Genomic DNA, 21,801 nt, shown 5'->3' with positions numbered 1-21,801 from the left:
TGAGCTTCCCCTTTAAATTTAGTAAAGCACACAGGCCCAGGCATGGGAATGCCCCCTGCGAACTGCCCCTCCGAGACCCTGCCCTACAGTGCCTCACCTCAGTCCCCTTTTAACATTTAAGGATGCTTTAAAACCCGACTATGCTGAATATTTTATCCCCAGGAATACAAGTGGGGGGAGGTGGGTGGTATGTATGGAGAAAAGAGTACTAAGGAGGAGTACTCTAGTCACTACAGTGAGTAACTTTAATTACTAATTTGTCGTGTCCCCTTTCCTCCATCCTTGTGAGTGATTCCACCAAACATGAGCGTTGGGTGGAGCTGGGACAACATGCCTCATACTCCAGCAATAAAAAGGCTCTTTAGAACTGCCTGACCTAACTCTGCATCCTCCCTGGAGCCGGTATCCAGGGAATAGTGCTTACAGAACGCAGGCAGAGTGGCCCAAGTATCCGCCCTGCTGATGACATCCCAACATATATCCAAAGAGAAGGTGACTGTTGCGTAAATAGTTGATTTAAACCAAATTTCCTAGTTCAACCTATGTTCAAAGAAATACAATTTATATTCCCTCACAGAAAGAAAAACATATCAACCATAAGTATGAAAAAAAAATTATAACATCTTATTTTCAACGACATATGAAATAAAACCATTCAGTGTGACAATCAAATAAAACAAATATGCGCAATGAGTGAGTCCAACATATGTGTCACTCAAAGAAGACATACGTGAATATCCATCCATTAAATCAAACAGTAATTTCGAAAATAACAATTTAAGTCATGCATAGTAATTTGGCCTATAATCCATGTGTGAAGAGATTCAGTCATTTCTCTTTAGTATTCCAGAGTTAAGGAAATTCTTAACCTGGAGTCTGAAAGCCGACTGCTGTAGCCTTTGCTCGGGCCACATGGACATGGATTCCCCATGGGAACCAGCTTACCCATGTACATATACGCCTCTGAAATGGGCTGGACCCTCCATTGGGCAACAGAAGCTTTGTAAGCCTGGGTGCTGGGTGACGAGCCACCAAAGGTGATGAACTAAGCCTCAGACTTCCTGAAGTGTTTAGTCTGGGAGAGATAGAACTTGAGCACTCTTTAGTTCCAAGGAATGCAACTCCCTTTCAGTCTCCGACTGAGGGTTCGGAATAAACACTGGCAAGCAAACTTTCTGATTCAAATGGAATGGAGAGACTACATTGGGCAAGAAGTATGAATGAGTGTGCAAGATGACCTTTATATGGAAAGTGGTGAAGGGCTTGCACAACGACAGAGCCTGCAGCTCGCAGACCCTGCGTGCCAAAGTGAGCACCACCAACAGCACTGCCCGAGTGTCACCAGTCTGATGTCCACCAAGGCCATGCTGTATGATGTCCCAGTTGTCCGAGAACTCAGCTGGTCAGGAACCAGGCTGCTAGGGCCAGCCTGGCTGGGTCTGGGTGCTCCACTGCCCTGCCCTACCCTGCTGCGCAAGGAAGCCCCTGCTGGTGATCGAGAGATGGACCAGCCCCTGGGAGTAACACTGCAGCATATCCGAGAGTCATGCCCTTGACAGCAATCATGATGAGGCTGCAGCCCACCGGGCTCGGAATTTGCTGATGGTCTGCTGGAGCAACAAGGAGGAGGAAACGCATAGCACCAAAGGCCGTGCCAGCAGAGCTGAAAAGCGTCCCCCCTAGAGACCACTGACCAAGTCCCGGTCATAAGCAAACTTGGGGCACTTGGAATCCAGAGGAGATGCGAATACGTCAAGATACAGAAACCCCCCCCCCCCCCCAACCTCTGGAACAGGGACAACAGTTGATGTTTAACTCCCATTCGTAGTTGTTGAACCCCAGGTGGCTGAGTTGGTCCGCTTCGGCATTGTTGTCCCACGGGAGATGGACCAAAGCGATCCATATCCCCTGTGACAGGGCCCATTCCCAATTGACACTGCCTCCACACACAGGAGGCGGGTGGGGGGTAATGAGTGGCCCCCTGCCTGTTCCAGTTAAACATTGTCATGGCATTGTCGGTCCTGACCAGAACCGCATTGTCCCTGATGAGCGGTAGAAAGGCCCCGAGAGCCAGGCCCACCGCCTTGAGCTCGAACAGATTGATATGCAGGAGGGCCTCTGTCGTGGACCACATACCATGAATTGAGTAGCCCTCCAGAGTAGCCCCCCCAACCTGAGAGGGAGAAATCGGTCGTCACCACTAGAGTAGGCTCTGGCGGGGTGAAGGGGCCCCGACTGCAAAATTGCAGTCCAACAGCCACTAGTGAAGATCCAGAAGGAGGGATAGGAATTCTATCCAACCGCAACCCCGTTTCCTGGTCCCAGTTTCCCACCAGTTGGAGCTGAAGTCATCTCATCTTGAGAATGGTGTGCCGAACTACGAGCACCCAAGACTCCATCAGGCTCGGAAGGTGCTGGAACCACCATGTCAAGGTGGTCGAATTGGCCAGAAAGTGTCCTATACCCTTGCAGAGGGACAGGAGCCTCTCTGACAAGGGGAACACATGCTGCACAGCCGTGTCCCAGCACACTCCAAGGTACACCAGGTCCTGGGCGGCAGTCGGCTGCAACTTCTGCCGGTTGAGGGAGCACCCCAGTTGGTGATGAATGTCCGCCAGTCGTTGGCAGGAGTGCACCACCCCCTCGGGCGAGCTGGCCCTCACCAGCCCGTCGTCCAAATTGGGTTTATAAGCGATGGCCCTGCAGGTGGAGGAGACCCCCCCCACTGCATTCATCAGCTTCGTGAATACGCGAGGCGCTGAATTCAGGCCAAATGACAGCACCTTGTACTGGAAGTGGTGCAACATAATCGTGAACTGCAGACATTTCTGATGTGGCAGGTAGAAGGGGGCACAAAGTTACACATCCAGTCCCCTGTGCATAGAGATTCAGCTATGTGCGCTGGGGTGATCATCTTGAAGCATTCGAGCAGTAAAGATAAATTGAGGAATGACGGGTCCAGGACTACCTTTCAGGCAAGCCTGGTTCCCTGGTTACCACAAAAATCCTGGATTAGAAGCCGTAGACCCGGTCTGGCTGAGGAACTGGCTCCACCACCTGCATGTCCAAGAGAGAGGTTCTCCCTTAAAAGAACTGGGGACCCTATCAAAGCAAGGGAGAAAGTGATAGAGGAAAAGGAATAGTAAGACTGAAGCCTGTGGAGACCATCAATATAATCCAAGGACTCTTGAAGCCACGCTTCCCCCCTGTCTGTGAAGAGAGCCAGCTGGCCCCCTACAGGTGAGCTGTGTTCCCTAACCGTTGCGCATTGCTTTTTGGCATCTGAGGTGGGAGCAGAGGAGGGGGGTGGGGGAAAAAACACAATGTCCTCTGCTGCTTTCTCCTGTGGTCTCTGCGCACTGCGGTCCGAAACCACTGGAAGCCGCTGAAGGAACAAGGTTTGAAGTCGGTCCTGCCCTGGGGCTGTGGAAAGGACTTCTGCGCTGGTTTAGTCAGGATGGCCAAGGACTTCACGGTCTGCATAGAGGTCTTTAGTCAGCTCGTCATCCGTGCATGAATGAAAAAGGTCGTCCCCTCCAAAGCAATATCCAGGATACTCTTCTGCACAGTAGGGAGAATTTAGTGGCATGCATCCACGCCGTCCGCCTCACCTTGACCCACAGGCATCTGCTGGCTGTGTCGATGTGTGGGACCGAAGTTTCCACAAGGTCCTGCGCAACTGCACAGGCCTCCGCCATGCCAGCTTTGAAGGAGGCCTGTCTCTCCAGGGGGAGGTCAGGCAGGAACTCTCATCTCTCACCACAGCTTCTGGTTCACCGTGGCTAGGAGGGCGTCGGCCTGTTGCAAGAGCAGCCCTGCGTTGAGATAGCAACGCTTGCCAAAAGACTCAAGGGCTTGGAAAGACAACTGGAGGCAGCCCCTGGACAACTGGAGGACAATGGCTTGCAATACAAGGAAGCTGCTGCCACAACTGTAGAGCGCGGCTGAGGGTGCGAGACCAGGACTGGTTTCCCATTCAAAAGCATAACCCGGCTGTTTAATTTCTTTTCCATCTGGGAGTTGGCCTCCTCCCAGACCTTCCTCACCAACAGGACATCTTTCTGAAGGGGGCTGCCCAAACGGCATGTGGTGCACTGGGCCAGAACCTCAGCCAACACCCCCGACTCCTGGGGGGCCTGCTCTGGCTGAGGAACCCCCTCCCCACTAACCCCCACCTTCCCCCCAACTGACGCAAAAGGCTATTTTTCCTGTGCGTCACCGTCATTGTCCCCCTCCCACCTTTTTTCCCCAAACTGAGAGGAGTCTAGGGACACAGGAGCCAGAAGGTCCCCCACTGAAGGTGGCTGAGTATCAACTTGAGATTTGTAAGGACCGTGCATATATTTACACTGGTCATTTCATTAAGTCTTGTTGCTTCACTTTCTAGCAAAGAGCAGGCAGAGCACCATCTTTAAACATTTAAGGTAATGTTACTGTGTACATAGTATACTGTATTGCACTCCCATCTAACATTTCTTCTGACACATATTGGTGTCCTATATCCTTGAGTTTTCGACCTGTTCATTTAGGATTCCGTTTTAGATGCGGCTTGGCCATTGTTGCCTATAGTGTGCATCTAGGCAAGGAAAATGTGGTTATAAAATGCTATATGCATGCATTCTAGCTGCCCAAATTGACACTGTGCAGGTGAACATGTTGTCCCTCCTGTAGAGTGCATCTGTTGTACAGTTAAACTTCTTATTCATTCGCTATACATCATGGCGAACAAATGCTTGTGTATGAAGCGATCCTGTACTGGAGCCAACGGAGTGCTCATGCATCTATCTTATCAGTAAGCCTGCTTATTATAGTGCATCGCACAAGTTACGTATTTCCTATACCTTTACAGCACTGTACCACAATACACATTGAATGAATTCTCAGAGTGCTTCTTGCATGATACAGCTAGTTGGTCCGGGCTAGCACAGTCTCAACATCAAGCCTCCACATATACAGCATGAATGGCCAAATGCCATGTATCGCCAGATGTACATAAGTCGGTCCCCACACAGTGCCTTGAGATACCATAGCCTTTTGGTACAATGGGTCCGAGTTCCTGTATGGAAACACATTTCCAAAAAGTATCCTATACACTCTATTCACCATGTAGAGTTCCAACTCTATTTCCACAATATATGACATCTTTTATCCTACGATCTCTTGTGTACAGTGCAATGTGGAAATAGCATATCCTTAAACAATCATGAAAAGAGATCATGTATAACGTGCTGGGTGCAGATTACAGTCAATTCATGTAAGATAAGGTTCCTTGTAGGATAAACATCCTTACAACCTTTATTCATCTAAGGCAAGTTCCTAAAATTGCATCACGTGATGTATATAAAAAGCATATTTACACAATACATGTCATGTCACCCATTTCAGGACCTACTTAATAAAGTGAACAGTGCAAATTGCATATATTAAGCACACATTAAAAACGGATGTGCAAAAATGCATACAGTAATGGTAATGTTTATTTGTAAAGTGCCTATACACAAGGCAAGTGTTTCAAGGCACTCAAGGAGGGAGGGAACAGGGGAGAAAAACAACAGCCATTCAGAGCCCTTGAGTTTCTGAACAATAACCGGTCTGCCCAGGCAGAGTAAGTGCATATAATACAATTAACAGTGTAGATAACAAAAAACAGACGACAATTCTGCAGTTTTTCCAAGAGCATAGGGGTGCCGCCATGCAAGAAGGAGACAGGGAGGAAAAGATAGAGGATCTTCAAGGCATGGGACGTTCAGATCATGCAAGTGAAGAGACAGTGCAGGGGAATGGAAGGGGAGGAGAACAAGTGCAAGGGGAAGGGGGTGAATCCAGATGCGCCCAGTTGGTCAGAAACTGGGTAAGTGCTGAGAAGATACCATTCTCAATGGGTAATTGACTAAGTGCAGTAGCAATGAGGCAAGTGCAGGCCCCGAGGCAAGTGCTGGAGGACTGGCGACCCTGCCAGGGACATGTGAGACTCCAAGGTACTCCCGGCGGCCAGTCAGCATGCTGTGTGGAAATAGGAGGGAGATGGGGATAGAGCAGAGAGAGGTAAGCAAGGTAGAGGGAGAGAGAAGGAAGAGGAGAAGAGGAATGTCTTAAGAATTTCCAGAATTTAAGGGGCTCAGGCTCAAGACGGAGGGTGACAGGGAGGCTATTCCAGAAGGAGGCCCCTACTGAGGATAAAGATCTCCCTCCAAATCTCTGCTAAGAGAACTCGCTCACTCGCAGAAGGTTGGAGGTAGATGAGCAAAGGGCTCGTGAGGGACAGTATTTAGTAAGGCATCGAAGATAGGTGGGCCCCAGACCCCAGAAAGTCTTGTGGACAATGCACATGGTCTTGACTTGATCATTGCATCCACAGGGAGCCAGTGGAGGGATTTCAGCACTGGAGAGATGCGGTCACAGGGCTTGAGGCCAAGGATAAGTCTTGCGATTCTGTTCTGGATGAGTTGCAGAGGGCGCAGAGCAGAGGCAGGGAGGTTGAGAAAGAGGCTGTTGCAGTAGTCAAGTCTTGAGAGAACCGGGGCTCTGGAGACAGTGAGTCTCTGCGGGAAGGTGAGAAAGTGAAGAGTACCTCTGAGGAGGTGCATATGGTAGCTGGACTTTTTAGAGATGTCCGAAATGTGAGTGGGGAAATGTTTTGCCTTGCATCTGGGAGCGGGCGCAGGGCCTAGGGAGGCTGGCCAGAGTGGGAAAGCGGGAGCAGGAGGCCCAATGCGAACGATCTCAGTTTTACTGGCGTTAAGACAGAGGTAGTTTGCAGCACCCCATGCCTGAATTGCGGACAGGCAGATATGAACGAGGTAGAGGAGGTGGCTGAGGGTAGCCTGAAGGAGAGGTGCGTGTCATCCGCATAATACTGGAAATTAGAGTTGAAACTGGCAATCTCACTTGCCAGAGCAGTCATGTAGACAATGAAGAACCAGGGGGAAAGGTTAGAGCCCTGGGGGACGCCACAGGTTTAAAGAGTGATAGTGGAGAGAAAGGGCCCACGTTCCACCTGGTATGGGCGGTCAGACAAGGAGGTTAACCACGCCAGAGCCTTACCAGTGATTCCTACGGTGTCACGGAGACGTGCAATCAGGATGTTGTGGTTAACTGTGTCAAAGGCAGAGGAGAAGTCCAGAAGAATGAGGACAAAGGGAGTGTTAGTGTCAACATTTGAGAGCAGGTCTTCACAGGTGTTCAGAAGAGCGGTTTCCATGCCTCTGGATGCTCTAAAGCCAGACTGATGGTCGTGGAGGCAACCAGCAGATTCAGTGTGGAGGGTGAGCTGGGAGATAGCCAGCTTCTCCATGAGTTTGCCCAGGAAAGGGGTAATAGAGATGGGGCAGTAGTTTGCCGGAATTGAGGGTTCAAGCAGAGGGTTTCTTAAGCAGAGGGTGCACAAGCGAGTGCTTAAGAGAAGTTGGGGAAACTCCAGTGGCAAAAGAGAGATTGCGGAGATCAGCCAAGGCTGAAGCAAGAGAGTCAATGTTATCCTTAATGGTTTTTGAGGGGCAAGGGACCACCTGGACGAGGCCTTCCTAGACCGGACTTGTCTGGCGACCTCATCAGGTCTGATAGGTTTGAGAGAAGAGAGAAGTGGTGGGGGGTGAGGGGAGGCTGCAGGAGTGCTGGTGTATGATGTGGTGTGGATGTGATAGTGGAACGGACGTCATGGGTTTTTGCAGAGAAGTGAGAACCGAGGGCTGAGCAGAAGTCCTGGGTGGGTGCAACAAAAGAGGAGGCTGCTGCAGGATTGGCCAATTCCTTACAGACTTTGAAAAGTTTGGCTGTGCTGTTTGATGCCATGGAGATGCAGGCTTGAATAAAGACTATTTTCTTTGTGCAGATGCAGAGTCGATATTGCCTTTGAAGGAGGCGGCAAGCCAGTTTGTCAGAGGGACCGCCAGACGCATTTCATTTCCGTTCAGCTGCCCTACATTTGCGTTTGAGGGCAGCCAGATCAAAGTCGTACAAAGAGTTGCACTTTTTGGAAGGCTTCAGTTGGACCCTCATGACAGGGGCAAGCATGTCAAGGGTGTTGGAGATGGAGAAATTGAAGTTAGCAAGGGTGGGAGTACGCTGTAGGAGTAGGAGGCAGAGAGTAGGTGGAGGCAAAGGCAGCCACTGTCACTCTTTTAATGGGCCTTGTGACTTTGAATCTGAGTGGCGGTGCCAGCTGTGCGAATGCAAGAGGAGAGCTTTAAGTATGAAGCGAGCGGTCCTTCCAAGAGAGGTAGTGAGAGGGCTAGAGAGAGGATGTCGGTAGAGATGAGAGCATACAAAGTGTGGCCCACTATGTGTGCGAAGCCAAAAGGTAAGATCGAGAGGGAAAGGTATTAGCACAGATTGCAGAAGAGTCCAGATGGATGTTGAGGACCCACAACAGGAGGAGTTGAGAGGAGGAGGGGAGTAGAGAGGAGGCCAGGTCAGCCCATTTCGAGGAAGAGATTGGATTGTGCTGGTGGTCAATAGAAGGTGGCCATTAGGGGGGAAGATTTAGTAGAGACTGAGAGGCTGCAGACTAGGCATTCGAAAGAGGAGTAGGCCTGAGCAGGGATGATGGACACGGGTATCAAATATGGGAAGATCAATGCCACTCCCCCTCCTCACCCCTCGAGTCTGGATACACAGAGGATCTTGCATTCTTCAGGGAGGAGTGTGTCAAAGCTCGTGACAGAGCTGTCCTTGTACCAAGTCTCTGTGATGGCAAGCACATCAACATCCATGCATTCAAGGTGGTTGCAGATGTCGGACAAGTGTAGAGCGAGAGTTAAGCGTGGTAATACGGAGCATCTTGCCATCTTTGAAGGTCTTCTTTGAGGGGATGGTGTTCCCCCGCAAGCATGGCACGAGAGCCAGAGGGATAGTGGAGGATGGTGGTGGAGCCAAGGCCGGCAGGGGAGCCGAGACAGTGGGGCAAGGCCAGGATGCCTGTGCAGAGGAAGGCACAGCAGGCAAGGGAGCCTGTGTAGAGGAGGAGGAAGACAGTAGGCAAGGGAGACTGTGCTAAGGAGGAGGAAGGCAAGGGAGCCTGTGCAGCAGAGGAGGAAGACACCGCAGGCAAGGGAGCCTGTGCAGGGGGAGAGGTGAGGTTGGAGAATCGAGGTAGGAGCATGTCAAGGAGAAGGTTGGGTTGATGACCCTGAACCATGACGGTTCCATTCAGATAGACATTGATGATGACCCTGGAAATGGCGAAGATGTCGAGGAGGACCTCCCAGCTGGTGCCACCATTAATGGGGGAAGAGGCGATAGGAGAGATAAAGACAACAATGTATCGGGTCCATAGGTCGGGTGAAGGAACGACAAAGAGGATGTCTGCGAGAGTCTCTCTAGCGGAAGCCGTGACATAGGTGTCTGCAATAGGAAGGCTTGGGTTGGAGCCCAGTATGTCTTCCTTAAGTTTCTTCCGGCCAGATTTTGTGATAGAAGAGGGATAGGAAATGGAGAAGAAGTTGGAGAAGATAGGAGGGATAGTGACATAGTTGGCTGCAATGGCGAGGATGACACTTACCAGGCTGATGCACTGAGACACAAGGCATGTTGGGTGGAAAACACAGTGGGGAGGGTGTGTGTGAAGAAAACACTGTGTAGGGGACAGAGGGTGCTGGTGGTGGGGGGGTGGGCGGGGGTTCAGACGAATACGCTCATTGCACTGCAGCTACCAGGCACTGCTAAATACAATTTTCAAGCACGCAGCACAATTTTGAGATAAACAGGCACAATCTAAGCAGCAAGGGGGCACAATATAAGTCGCAAGGGGGCACAATCTAAGCGCGATACAAACAGGCACTTTCTAATCAGCATGGGGCACAGCTTCAAACAAACCGCACAATTTTCAGGTAAACAGGCACTATCTAAGCAGCACGGGGGCACAGCTATAAACGATTTTCAAACAAAATACTGGAAACAAAATACAAATGGTTCCTAAAATGTTACAGCTTGTAAAACGAGAAAATGATATGTCAAGATGTATATGTGTACTGCACTGCTCAAGTTAAGGTGGTTATCAGGGCATCCTCACTGCGAGTCTAGATTAGCACAAAGCTGTCAAAACAGCAACTGTTAGCGTGCAACCTCATGTGAAAAAAACACCTATATCAATAGTTAAAATAACCACTGTTCCACCACATTTTCATCATCCCAGCCATGGTCAAGGTAACAGTAATCCCTCACAATGTTATTCACCCACAAAGATATACAGTTCCTCATCTTTGTTAGGGCCATTCAGGGTCTTCGCGTCATAATCTATTTTATATCTCTCTTCGGTTTAACCGAAGCATTTATCTTGATTGCCACCTCTTGTATTGTTGGTGACTCAATTGCTAAGTATCTGAAAGAGGACATGTCCTTATGTTTCTCTTGGAAATGCTTCACTATGGGATAGATTGCATCTGTAGTCTTTATTGCTCGTATATGCTATAATATCCTCATCTTCACCTCTAGTTTTGTACTTCCTATGTACCAGAGGTTACACTCGCACATGATCACAGAGATGACATTTCGTGGTTCAGGTTAACCATTTTTTTATTTGTATCACTTGGCCAGTGCGTGGATGCATATAGCTTTGTGTGCCGTCCCCAAACTTGCAAGCCTTGCATTTAGCGCACTTAAAGAAACCTTCTGGCTTTTGCGTTAACCAATTTCTGCCCGCTATATGGTCGAAGGATTGAAAAAGGCTGGGAGATAGTCTTGTCCGTACCAAGGTGGCTTTTCTGAATGTGACACTTGCATGATCTACAATGTGGCGTTGTATATCTCCAACAAATGTTATTTTGCACAACTTAGAAAAGAACTGCTAATTCAAGTACTTGCACAATGCACTTTATACATTTATTACAAGACATGGATGGGACAGGCACGGACAGGTGCTCATATATGTAGAGTCACACAATGGTCCATGTGACTCATGTATAAATTGAGATTTATGAACGGGTTGAAAATTCAATGACAGGACAATATGTGTCAGCAGAAAGGTTAGATATGTATGCAATACAGTATATTGCGAGCCACAGGTGGGTAAACTGACATCCCAGTGCGATAAACCCTGACCAGGGTCAAGTCAAATGCCAGCTGCATGCCTAGTATAGTGGTTCTACCCTTAACCACAGTAGACTACTTGTCAAATGTGAAAATACTAGTCTCATGTGCTTAGCAAAACAAGTTGATTTATTATGTCCACAGCAATCTGTTGGATATGTCGTTCATGAGCAGCCAACGCGTGTTTTGACACATCGTCTTTATCAAGGAATTGGGCGAAACCTTTGTCAATCCCATGCAGTGGGTTGGATTTATCTGCTGCACTTTGTTAAAATATTAAGTAGCTTATAAGTGAAAATGCGTGTGGCATGTTTTAACCCACTCTGCTCTGCGGCATCACTGTGTGCTGGTGGCACCAGAATCAGCAAAATGGCCACGAAAATCCCATGTGCGCAAAAACCTAAGGAAATTGCGCTCTACCAAGCACAAAAAGTTGGCTGCCAAATCTACCCTGCCTGTGTCAGTGGTGGAACGGAGACCTCACTGCTGAAACATGCCACTGGGCTGCCCACCAAGTAAAAATGGAAACTGCATGAAAGGCAGTGCTTTACTGAAGAAAACCCAGAAACTGTTCTTAAATCACTTTTTCTTGGTTGCTGAAAATACAAAACACCACAAAACATCCAATATCCTTGCTGGGTGTTACCTGTCACATCCTTTTAGAAATCATTATGAACCTACAATGTCATGGAAAGCGGAATCTGTCATCAAAATATCCACAGTAAAAAGTGTGCCTGCCTGTGAAAATCTGTCAAAATATGGGCGCAGTACCAGCAGCTGCCTGTATGACAGCTGTCATTAGTTTGCATCAGAAGTTTAAACTTGTGCAATTGAAATCAAATGTCTGGAAATTAAGTGACCTGTTATTAAGAGGAACCTAGGTTGCAACTATTTAATTTCCATGGTTTAGAAGCTGGAAGAGTTCTAGCTGCTTGTGTGAAAATTGCAAGTTTTGTTTTAAACCAAGAAACATTTAAGAAAATGGCATTGAATTAAGCTGACTCAAAGCCACTCAAGTTCCACAGCCTCCCCCCAACAAAAGGCATCTCTCTCCTGCTTCCCACCAAGGATAGGAAGTCATACCTTTGTAGGAAATCAAGGGAGGAGATCTTGGGATGCACCAGAAAGAGACAATGGACCTTCCTTGGCTGAAAGATATCCAGATTGTGAAGTGTCAAAAGTGGCCTCTCCCAGAAGGAAGGGGGCGGATTGCTTCAGACCTGCCAGGAGGAAAGGAGGCGGGGACAGACGACCACTTTTGGATTCGCAAAGCACAGAAAGCATATTTTTGAAAAAGACTGATAAAGGACTGTGCAAATTTGTAAAAAATTATAGCATTAATAGCATTGTCAATGTGATTTTCGGGTGCACATTTTAAAAGATGCCAAAACTCTGCGATGTTCTGGGAAGGCACAGTGAAAATTCTGGTTTTGTAGCAAATGTATTTATGTCACAAGCATGAAACTTCACACACTTATGCCCATAGACAATGCGCACATACGTACCAATTCTTGGACAAATTAGATAGTGTCCCGGACAAAAAGTGTGAAAGTCTGTCAAATCCAAGGTCCCACAGCAACGGGGCTTGGAAGAATATTTGCTCCACAAAATATGTGATCTATGTATGTTATTGGTATAAAGATTGTACACATGTAAAAATGTATTATACCAAAAGTAGATTTCATTTTCAAAAGGCAAAGGGGAGGATGTTTTGCCTCATAAAACCACATCATAATGGTGACACACTGTTTTCTCCTCCAATCGAGGGAGAGAGCGGATTCCAGCCAATAGCCTACCTAGGGGGTGCGCTTAGGATAATTCAGCATATATGCCCCTTTATTAAATGCATAGAGACAGCTGAGGACTTAGAAACACACAGATTCACCCACCAACCGATTGCTGGCGGAGCACCCTGCCAGAGGACCCGACATCTCCCTTGCTCCAGACTCCAAAAACTTGGCAAGCAGAAAGGCCCATTTCCAGAGCTGAACCATTCTCAGCTTGGCCTTGAAAATTCCAGAAACCAGAATTTAACCCAGACACTCTAGGGGAACCGAAGAACAGCCTGGCTGTGCTGTAACTGCTTTCCTGCTAAAAATTATTGCCAGAATCCAAACACCCAACCCAGTAGAACCGTGCTGTGACCAGATAGCTGTGAACCAGAGCCATTGCAGATCCAGTCCAGACCTACCGTGCGGTGACCAGAGCGCCTTGCTGTCCAGTCTGGTATGCCCAGCCAAATTCCGGTCAAGAAATATTGACTGACCTGAATCCCCAACGGTTCTGTTCAAACCTATGTAGCGAGTATCCTTAGTATATCACTGTCACTAGTTTATGTACTGTCCACAGTCATCCCTATCCAAACCCATCCTCTATTATATCCAGAACTGCATTGTTAGAATATTTGAACTGCCTGAACTCTGTCTCATCCCCATTCTCCAGCATGGGGTCTGGCATGGATTCACATGCTCATGAATATTCCCCGTCGTCAGGCCGGGAATCCTCGGTATAGAAAAAAATCAGTATCAGTTTTGTTTCTGATCTGTCTTTCTTAGTAGTAACCAATCACTGGTTTCTGGGTCATACTGCCCCCAGCCAATGACTGCTCTCTCCCTAAGCCCCGCCTCTGGCAGCCATCCTCAGATTTTTACCGCACGTTCAAGTGTTGGGAGTCCTCGTGCTGTAGCTCTCGAGCTTTTGCTGCGTTTTCGCGCTTTTTCAGGAGAATTTTCTCATTTTTCGGTTAAATAGAGCCTCAAGCTCCACCGTTTCTACATCTGATCAACTCCGTTTCGGAGTTTTCTACAACCCTCAAGGGTGAAGATTACGTCGAGTTACGCTTTTGAAGGATTCCAGAAGTTCCGAGGCCTACCCCGGACATGGCCCAGGAGAAAGGAAGCTCGACGCCCGGGAAGCTGTTCAGGACCTGCCCTTGATGCCAGCTTCAGAATGTTTTCAAGGAGGACGAGCATTTGTTATACCTCTACTGTCTCCATGAGGACAGGACGCACACGGAGAAGGACTGCGCGTTTTGTGGGAACATGTCGGAGCGGACCATGAAGGATCGCCACCTCCGTCTCGCCAACTGGCTGGAAGCGAAGAGCCCGTCAAGCGGGAAGAAGAAAAAGAAGTCCGAGCTGTCTTCCAAGTCCTGTGAGGGTGCGCCGGCGATGGGGGCCCAACAAAAGGCTAAGCACCGCGAGTCCGCGGGCACCGGGAGCGCCGAACGGTCAGGCTCCTTGGCTGCCAGGCAGGGCGCATCCTCCCCGGCGCCATCAACCACGAGCCAACGCTCTGGCTCGGGTAAGAGGAAGTCTGAGAACCCGGCGAAGCTTCTGGAAAGGCCCGGTCGATCTCGAAGATTCCGGCAGAGGGGGAGTGAGGCCCCAGGCGTCCAGAAGGTGACGATGGCCTTAATTCACCCTGTTAAGACCTCGATTGAGGATGTTGCCGCGGGCCTGGCTCACCCTGTGGAGGCTACACCAGTGGAGGCGCCCTCAGGACACAGTCGTCTTTCAGGTCCATTGAGAAGACCCCCACGAAGTCCTCGTTGGAAAAGGTGGGGGAGGGGCTGGTGGCCATCGTGGATACGGACACGACCTCTGAAGAAGAGCTCATCGAAGTCGTGGAAGAGGCCCAGCCCATCGGGAGGGATCCCGATGAGGGCGACAACGAGAGCGACGGGGTCGCCGAAAAGGCTCCTCAAGAGCCCTCGCGCCCGTCGTTTCCGGCGCCACAGGACACTTCGGCAGCCATTTTGTTAGCGATGCAGTCGTTATGTTCAGAGATAAGGACAAGGTTGCCCCACCCCCCGGCGGAGGTGCCTGAGCCAGACCCGACGGGGGAACCAGAGCCAGGACCTTCAGAAAGTCCACCGCATAAGAGGAGGAGGACGCATCCTACGCCACCTCTCCCACCTCTGCGGCCTGCTCTGCCTTCCCCCCCCGGTCTACTACCCACCGGGATGATACAGGCACGGACACGGCTACGACAGGTACAGATGACGGAGGCGACAACGCGACGTGTCCCCCGTCGCCCCCTGCTCGGGCGTCCCCGCCCGACAAAATTGGATCCTTTCATGCCATGATTTCCAGGGCATCCGAGCTCTTCCAGCTCTGCCCAGAAGAGAAGGAAGGGTTCCTTTACTAACGGCGCAAGGCTAAAAGGAAGACGGTCCTCGCCGTACTGCTTCTTGATGACATCTGGGATGAGGGGCTCGCCCTCCTCAAGAACCTGCCAAGGCGCCGGCTAAGAGGGACCGGTACGAGAAGAAGTACCGGGTCCCCGACGCTGCCCCCTTGTGCCTTCGGGTGCAACCTACCCCGGATTCGGTCGTCTCGGCGGCGGCAAAGAAGAAAGCTGGGGGGGCATCGGCCTCGACATCAACTTCCCCACCAGACGGCGAGGGCAGGAAGTTAGACACGATGGGACGGCGTTTCATCTCATCTGCAGCGACGACTATCAAGGCAGCCAACGCCCTGGTTATCGTAGCCCGCTACGACAGGGAGTTGTGGTTCAAAATCGCCTCTGTTGGACTTCCTTCCGGACGCCAAAGGGCTGACGCCCTTGTAATCCTACAGGAGGGTGAGATTGCTTCGGACCACGCCATCACGGTGGCAACGGACATCGCCGACACCGGTTTCTGTCAGTTGGGCAACAGTGTTTGCTTGAGACGACGAGGATGGCTCAAGGCCACGGATTTCCGCCAGGACGTACAAACCAAGGTTTTGGACATGCCCTTCGACGGGAACAACCTGTTTGGGAAGGCGGTTGATGAGTCCCTTCAGGCCATCAAGACAGACAGACAGACACTGCCCGGGCACTGGGAGTGCTCCAACAACGACGGCCGTACTTTCGGAGCTCCGGAGGCAGACAAGGTCCCTCCAAGGGATCCGGCAGTGGCTCCTCCACGTACCGCCAAGCGGTAACATCTTCGTCCCAGGGAGACTACAGGGGACGCGACAAGTCAGGTGGTGCCAGTCGACAGGGAGGTCAAGGAGGCAAGGCGGCCTCCAAACAAGATTGAACCGACCGTGGGGTCGGGCCCCCGCCGAAGCACCCCGGTGGGAGGCCGGCTGGCGAGGTTCGTCAGCGTGTGGGAGTCCATATCCACCGACCGTTGGGTGCTGGACGCCCTGGCCCAAGGGCACGCCCTCGAGTTTCAGAAGAAGTGCCCTTGCGTTCCACCCGTGGCCAGGAAGGAAAATCACGTCCCTCAACTACTGTTGGAAGTAAGGGCGATGCTCAAGAAGGGTGCCATCGAGCTCGTCCCAAAGAGGCTTCGAGGCTCCGGAGTTTACTCAAGGTACTTCCTCGTAAAAAAGAAGACAGGAGGATGGCGCCCCATCCTGGACCTACGACGACTGAACAAGTACATCAAGGCACAGAAGTTCCCTATGGTCACCCTCCAGCACGTGCTGGGACAGCTGGAGGAGGGCGAATTCCTGTCATCTTTGGACTTGTAGGATGCGTACTTCCACATCCCCATTCTAAAAAGACACCGAAAGTTCCTCAGGTTCATGGTCCAAGGGCGGCACTACCAGTTCAAAGCCCTCCCGTTCGGATTGAAGTCGGCACCCAGGGTGTTCATCAAGTGCCTCGCACCGGTGGCAGCGCGGCTGCGCCTACAGAGGCTCCACGTCTACCCCTACCTGGACGACTGGCTCATCCGGGCAAGGACAAGGGAGCCCGCCGTGGAGCACACTGCGAAGACCGTCCATGGACCTGGGATTCTCCATCAACTTTCCAAAATCCCACCTGGTTCCGTCGCAAGTCGCCCCGTTTCTGGGAGCCAAGCTCGACACAGTGGCGCGGCTGGCCTCGCTGTCCGAGGAAAGGAGCAGGACCATTCTGGGCAAGGTGCAGCGTCTGCTGGCCACGGACATGGCCAGGTTAAGATCTATCAAATCCCTCCTCGGGATGATGTCCTCCTCCATTTATCTGGTGCGCCTTTGCAGGCTTCGGATGCGCCCCTTACAAGAGTTCCTCGACGCCCGCTGGGTCCAGTCGACTGGCAGCTTCGAGGACAGGATCCCTCTCAACGAGACGTTCCGTCAGGCGATCCGGTGGTGGGGTACCCGCTCCCATCTGTCGGCAGGCACAGACTTTCAGACCCCAGCTCACCAGGTGACAGTGACGACGGACGCCTCCCTGGAAGGTTGGGGAGCGCACTCCGGAGATCTTCACGCGAGAGGCCTTTGGCTCCCGGAGGAGAAGTCTCTCCACATCAACATCTTGGAGCTCCACGCAGTATTCTGGGCCCTCAGGTCCTTTCTTCCGTCCCTCAAGGGCAAGGTGGTGAGGATCTTCACCGACAACACCACCACCACGATGTTCTACATCCGGAAGCAGGGCGGAACCAGGTCCCCTGCCGTATCCAAGGAAGCCCAAGATCTGTGGCATTGGGCCGTCGCCCAGGGGATGTTTCTGGTGCCTCTTCATCTGGCAGGAATAAAAAACACGATCGCCGACTCACTCAGCAGGGAGCTGCGCTCGTGCCACGAGTGGGAACTACGCCAGGATTAAGTGGATCGACTCTTCCGACGATGGGGCGATGAATTCCAAGTGCCGGAGGTTCGCCAGCAGGTTCCCCTAGCCGAGGAGCATGGGCGATGCTTTCTCATTCCCCTGGGATGGCCTATTTCTTTATGCGTTCTCTCTGCTGCCATTGCTGCTCCGGCTCAACCACCAGCTCAAGAGGTCCCGGTGCAGGATGATCCTCGTCGCACCGGCATGGCCGAGACAGATCTGGTTCCCGGACCTTCTGGACTTGTCAACGTCCCCACCAGTCAAGCTGCCGACGGACGCAGACCTTCTCTCCAGAGAAGGAGGCGCCATTCTTCACCACAACCCTGAGTCGCTGAACTTGCAGGCCTGGCTCCTGCAGCACTAGAGTTTGGAGGGTACGACATCCCGGCCGACTGCAGAGAGGTTCTTGCAAAGGCCAGGGCGTCCTCAACTCTCAAGTGCTATGGACATAAATGGAAGAGGTTCTCCGTCTGGTACCGTGCACAGAAGATTAACCCTTTGCGGATTATGGCCCCTCAAGTACTACCATACCTACTGTCGCTGGCCAAATCACGCCTCCATCAAAATACATCTGGCTGCAATCTCCTGATATACCAGGACTACGGGACGGGCGTCCTTGTGGTCTCATCGCCTGGTGAAAGAATTCATGAAGGGACTATTCCGATCATTCCCGCCGGTGAAAGCTCCTGCCCCGGCGTGGGAGCTTAATGTGGTGCTGACCAGGCTCATGGGGGGCCCCATTCGAGCCTATGCATTCGGCGCCTTTGAAGTTCCTGTCATGGAAGACAGCTTTCCTCGTGGCCATCACCTCCGCACGACGAGTGGGAGAGATCCAGGCCCTATCTTGCAAACCTCCATACTTGACTTTTCATGACACGAGGGTGGTGCTGAGGACACATCCCTCCTTTATGCCCAAGGTGCCGTCAGACTTCCACCTAAACGAGCCCTTGGTGTTGCCAGTTTTCTTCCCGTCGCCTTCGTCGCCAGCCGAGAGGACTTTGCACTCGCTGGATGTAGCTAGAGCGCTGAAGATCTACGTGGACTGCACCAGGAGTTTTCGGAAGACGTCACAGCTGTTTCTGAACTTTGGGACTGTGAATCAAGGGAAGGCTCTCTCGAAGACTTCCATTTCCAGATGGCTCTCCGGCTGCATCATGCACTGTCAGCGGTTGGCAAACCGACCGATGCCCGGCCGCCCGAGAGCCCATTCGACCAGAGCGATCGCTTCTGCCACGGCGTTCCTGTCTGGTGTGCCCCTGCTGGACATCTGCAGGGCTGCGACATGGAGGTCGACGCATACCTTCACAAGATTCTACTGCGTCGATCAGGACTCCAGGGAGGAGTCCAGGGTCGGCCAAGCAGTGCTGCGGAACCTGTTCGCCTAAGGCGAGCCTGGTGAGGAGGTAAGAGTTGCTTAATGTTGAGTTGTTGTATTGCTTAATGTTGAGCCTGTTGCCACCTCCCGTGGTTGTGCATGTGTGTACTGCTATGTATTCTCTTATTCATGAGCATGTGAATCCATGCCAGACCCCATGCTGGAGAAGGAACAAGTTACTTACCTGTAACTGTTTTCTCCAGCATGGGTCTGGCATGGATTCACATGTGAACCCTCCCGCCTACCCCTCTGCGGCTCTTTACTTGGTCATACTGCCACTTTACGTGCTACCAAATGTGAGGCTGGCTGCCAGAGGCGGAGCTTAGGGAGAGGGCAGTCATTGGCTGGGGGCAGTATGACCCAGAGACCAGTGATTGGTTACTACTAAGAAAGACAGATCAGAAACGAAACTTATACGGATTTTTTTCTATACCGAGGATTCCCGGCCTGACGACAGGGAATATTCATGAGCATGTGAATCCCTGCCAGACCCATGCTGGAGAACAACAGTTACAGGTAATTATCTTGTTCCTTGTCTTCTGTACTAGTAGTCTTAAACCGATCTTTGCGCCAATATATATTCATCTGAAGAAGGCGAGCGTCTCGGCAGGCAAAAACCATCCAGACGTGTCCTGGGCTGGTGGCTGTGCGGTCATGTAGTTTGCTTCTTCATAGTCCATCCCTAGTGTATGTTTGTCTTTTTAAAAGCGCATCCTTGTCTTACAATTTGCCTCTATCTGAAAAAAAACTTTTCATGCTAGAAACAAAACTTAAGTGTCTGCTTGTAGCTAACATCCTAAGCTTTCCAAAGAACCCAAAACCGCATCCCAAATCCTTATAGTTCTTCTGCGATTGCGATTACTCCACGCAGAAAAGTTTGCCACAAATTTTTTGTGTTGGCAAAATCTAGAACGTGTAAAATAGCTTTTCATTGCACCCAAAATCAAATTTAAGTGTTCTCATTGCTCATTACTCACAAATCATTGCTAGTGTTTGTCCACCACCAGATAAAGCGGCTCCCATTAGTATTTAAACCATTTTAGTGATTTAGACCATTTTCAGTGTTTAACCTATCCCATTCAAAGCCTTCTTTAAAACCATTTTGACAGTTTGCCAATTAGTTCTGTTTCTCTCTTGTGTTTGCTGGGGGGGGGGGGATTGGGATTGATATATTTGCTTAATTCTGCATTCCTGAAACTTGTTCTCTCCTCCTTTATCTCTACATTGCATATTGGGGAATTGAGGGGTGTGCAGACAGAAAGAGTAACCACATTGCTATTGATTTGAACAAACCCACAAAAATATATTTTCTGTGCTGCATTGTTTTTGCTCATTTTTACACCTAATTAAAGTGATTGTTTAGTGTGACATAACCCCATTCGTGATTATTGCATAACCATTAAAAATAGTGTGATTATCTTGTGAAAGATCTAAATAAATATTTTAACTTTGCAAACCAGCCTGATTCCTGGTTCAGTGTGACCGGGGGGATTCAAAGAGAGGGGCGTGATATAAGTGGTACATCGTTCAGAATAAAAAACTTAGACACAAATAAATAATTAAGGGTTTCAGTTGTGCATCCCTCGCTAGGCATTGACTTAAGTGAAGTGTCGGATTGAAATCACTTACATGTGCTTTGTAGTCTTGCAAGTAAACCTTTACGGATGCTGCATCAGATGATTCCTTACAGGACATCTGCACATATCATTCCAGGATTTACCCATATTTGATTTGCTGGGGTTCACCATAACTGTCTGTTCATTACTTCGTCAAGGTTTACTTACAAAATTACAAGAAGTATGCTGTGTACAATGTAACAGCACCTTAAATGTTTAGAGATGGCGCTCTGCCTGCTCTTAGACAGAGAAGCAACATGAATTAATGAAATCGACAAAGGACAAGTGTAAATCTATGCATGGTCAGAACAAAGCCCTTGTGCTTAATCTGACGAAGCCCAGGAGTGGGTGACGCACATTAGTACATTTGTAGGGCTTGTCTTTTATAAACACCTTAAGCCCAATAAAGATAATTTGTGGATAGAACTCTTTACCGGGAGTGAATGCCAGCGATCCTTCACAGCGGGGGAGCCCTCTGCATTTCTACATGTTGATAACTTGGACCTGCCGCAAAACGAGGCGGGCAGATATATCGGGCATAGATGCTGGATTTAGCTCAAAGCTGAGCGAAGAGAAAGCTGTTAAAAAGGTTATTTTAATATATATAATTTTAAAAAAAAATCACTGAAAAGTGCAAAAAATGTATTCAGATTTAATGCAACAAAACCCTTGCAATTCAGTGGATGTGGGAAGTCATGAACAGATTAACTCGGCACATTCCTGTTGATGTCCCCCATAATGCCATTTTGCATGTCATTGTGACTCCCTTCTCTTATAATATGTATGTGCTCATGGCCTTTGCAACGCGAACACGCCGAGTTAAGCTCGTCATGACTTCCCACATCCACTGAATTTTAAGGGTTTTGCTGCTTTAAATCTGCACAGCTGAACTGCACCTTAACTAAGGTTTTTTTCAGTGAATTTCAAAGGTTTGTTCTATAATTTGTTTTTACAGGCCATTAGCCATGGCCTTTGGCTGTGTCCACTCTACACGTCTTTCAGGCCCACAAGTGAGCACTGCCTTTGGCCCTGCCCGCTGTATCTTCTAAAACACTACCTTAATTTCCCACTCCATGGCCTTCACCCATGACCAGTGGCCCCAGCCTTCAGCCGTGGTCCCTTTACATGTTGCCCCAATAGCTTTCTTCCAGTCCCACTAGCCATGGCCTTTGGCCAGAGCCAGGGCCCACGCACGGCCAAACTATATATTGCTCCAATAGGTTTCCTAAACGGGCCTACTAGCCATGGTCTTTGGTC

At 50.0% G+C, this 21,801-nt stretch overlaps 1 protein-coding gene across 2 annotated transcripts in view; it reads right to left on the bottom strand.

Moving 5' to 3' along the window:
* The window catches only part of LOC138497449 (transcription initiation factor TFIID subunit 4B-like), a 927,656-nt gene that overhangs the window by 52,753 nt on the left and 853,102 nt on the right, over positions 1–21,801 (bottom strand). The window lies entirely within an intron of this gene.

Source organism: Ambystoma mexicanum, chromosome 5q (genome assembly GCF_040938575.1).
Source record: "Ambystoma mexicanum isolate Mex_15411 chromosome 5q, UKY_AmexF1_1, whole genome shotgun sequence".
NCBI lineage: Eukaryota > Metazoa > Chordata > Amphibia > Caudata > Ambystomatidae > Ambystoma > Ambystoma mexicanum.
The sequence above is the reverse complement of the archived record's forward strand: the minus strand, read 5'-3'. Positions and strand labels throughout refer to the sequence as shown.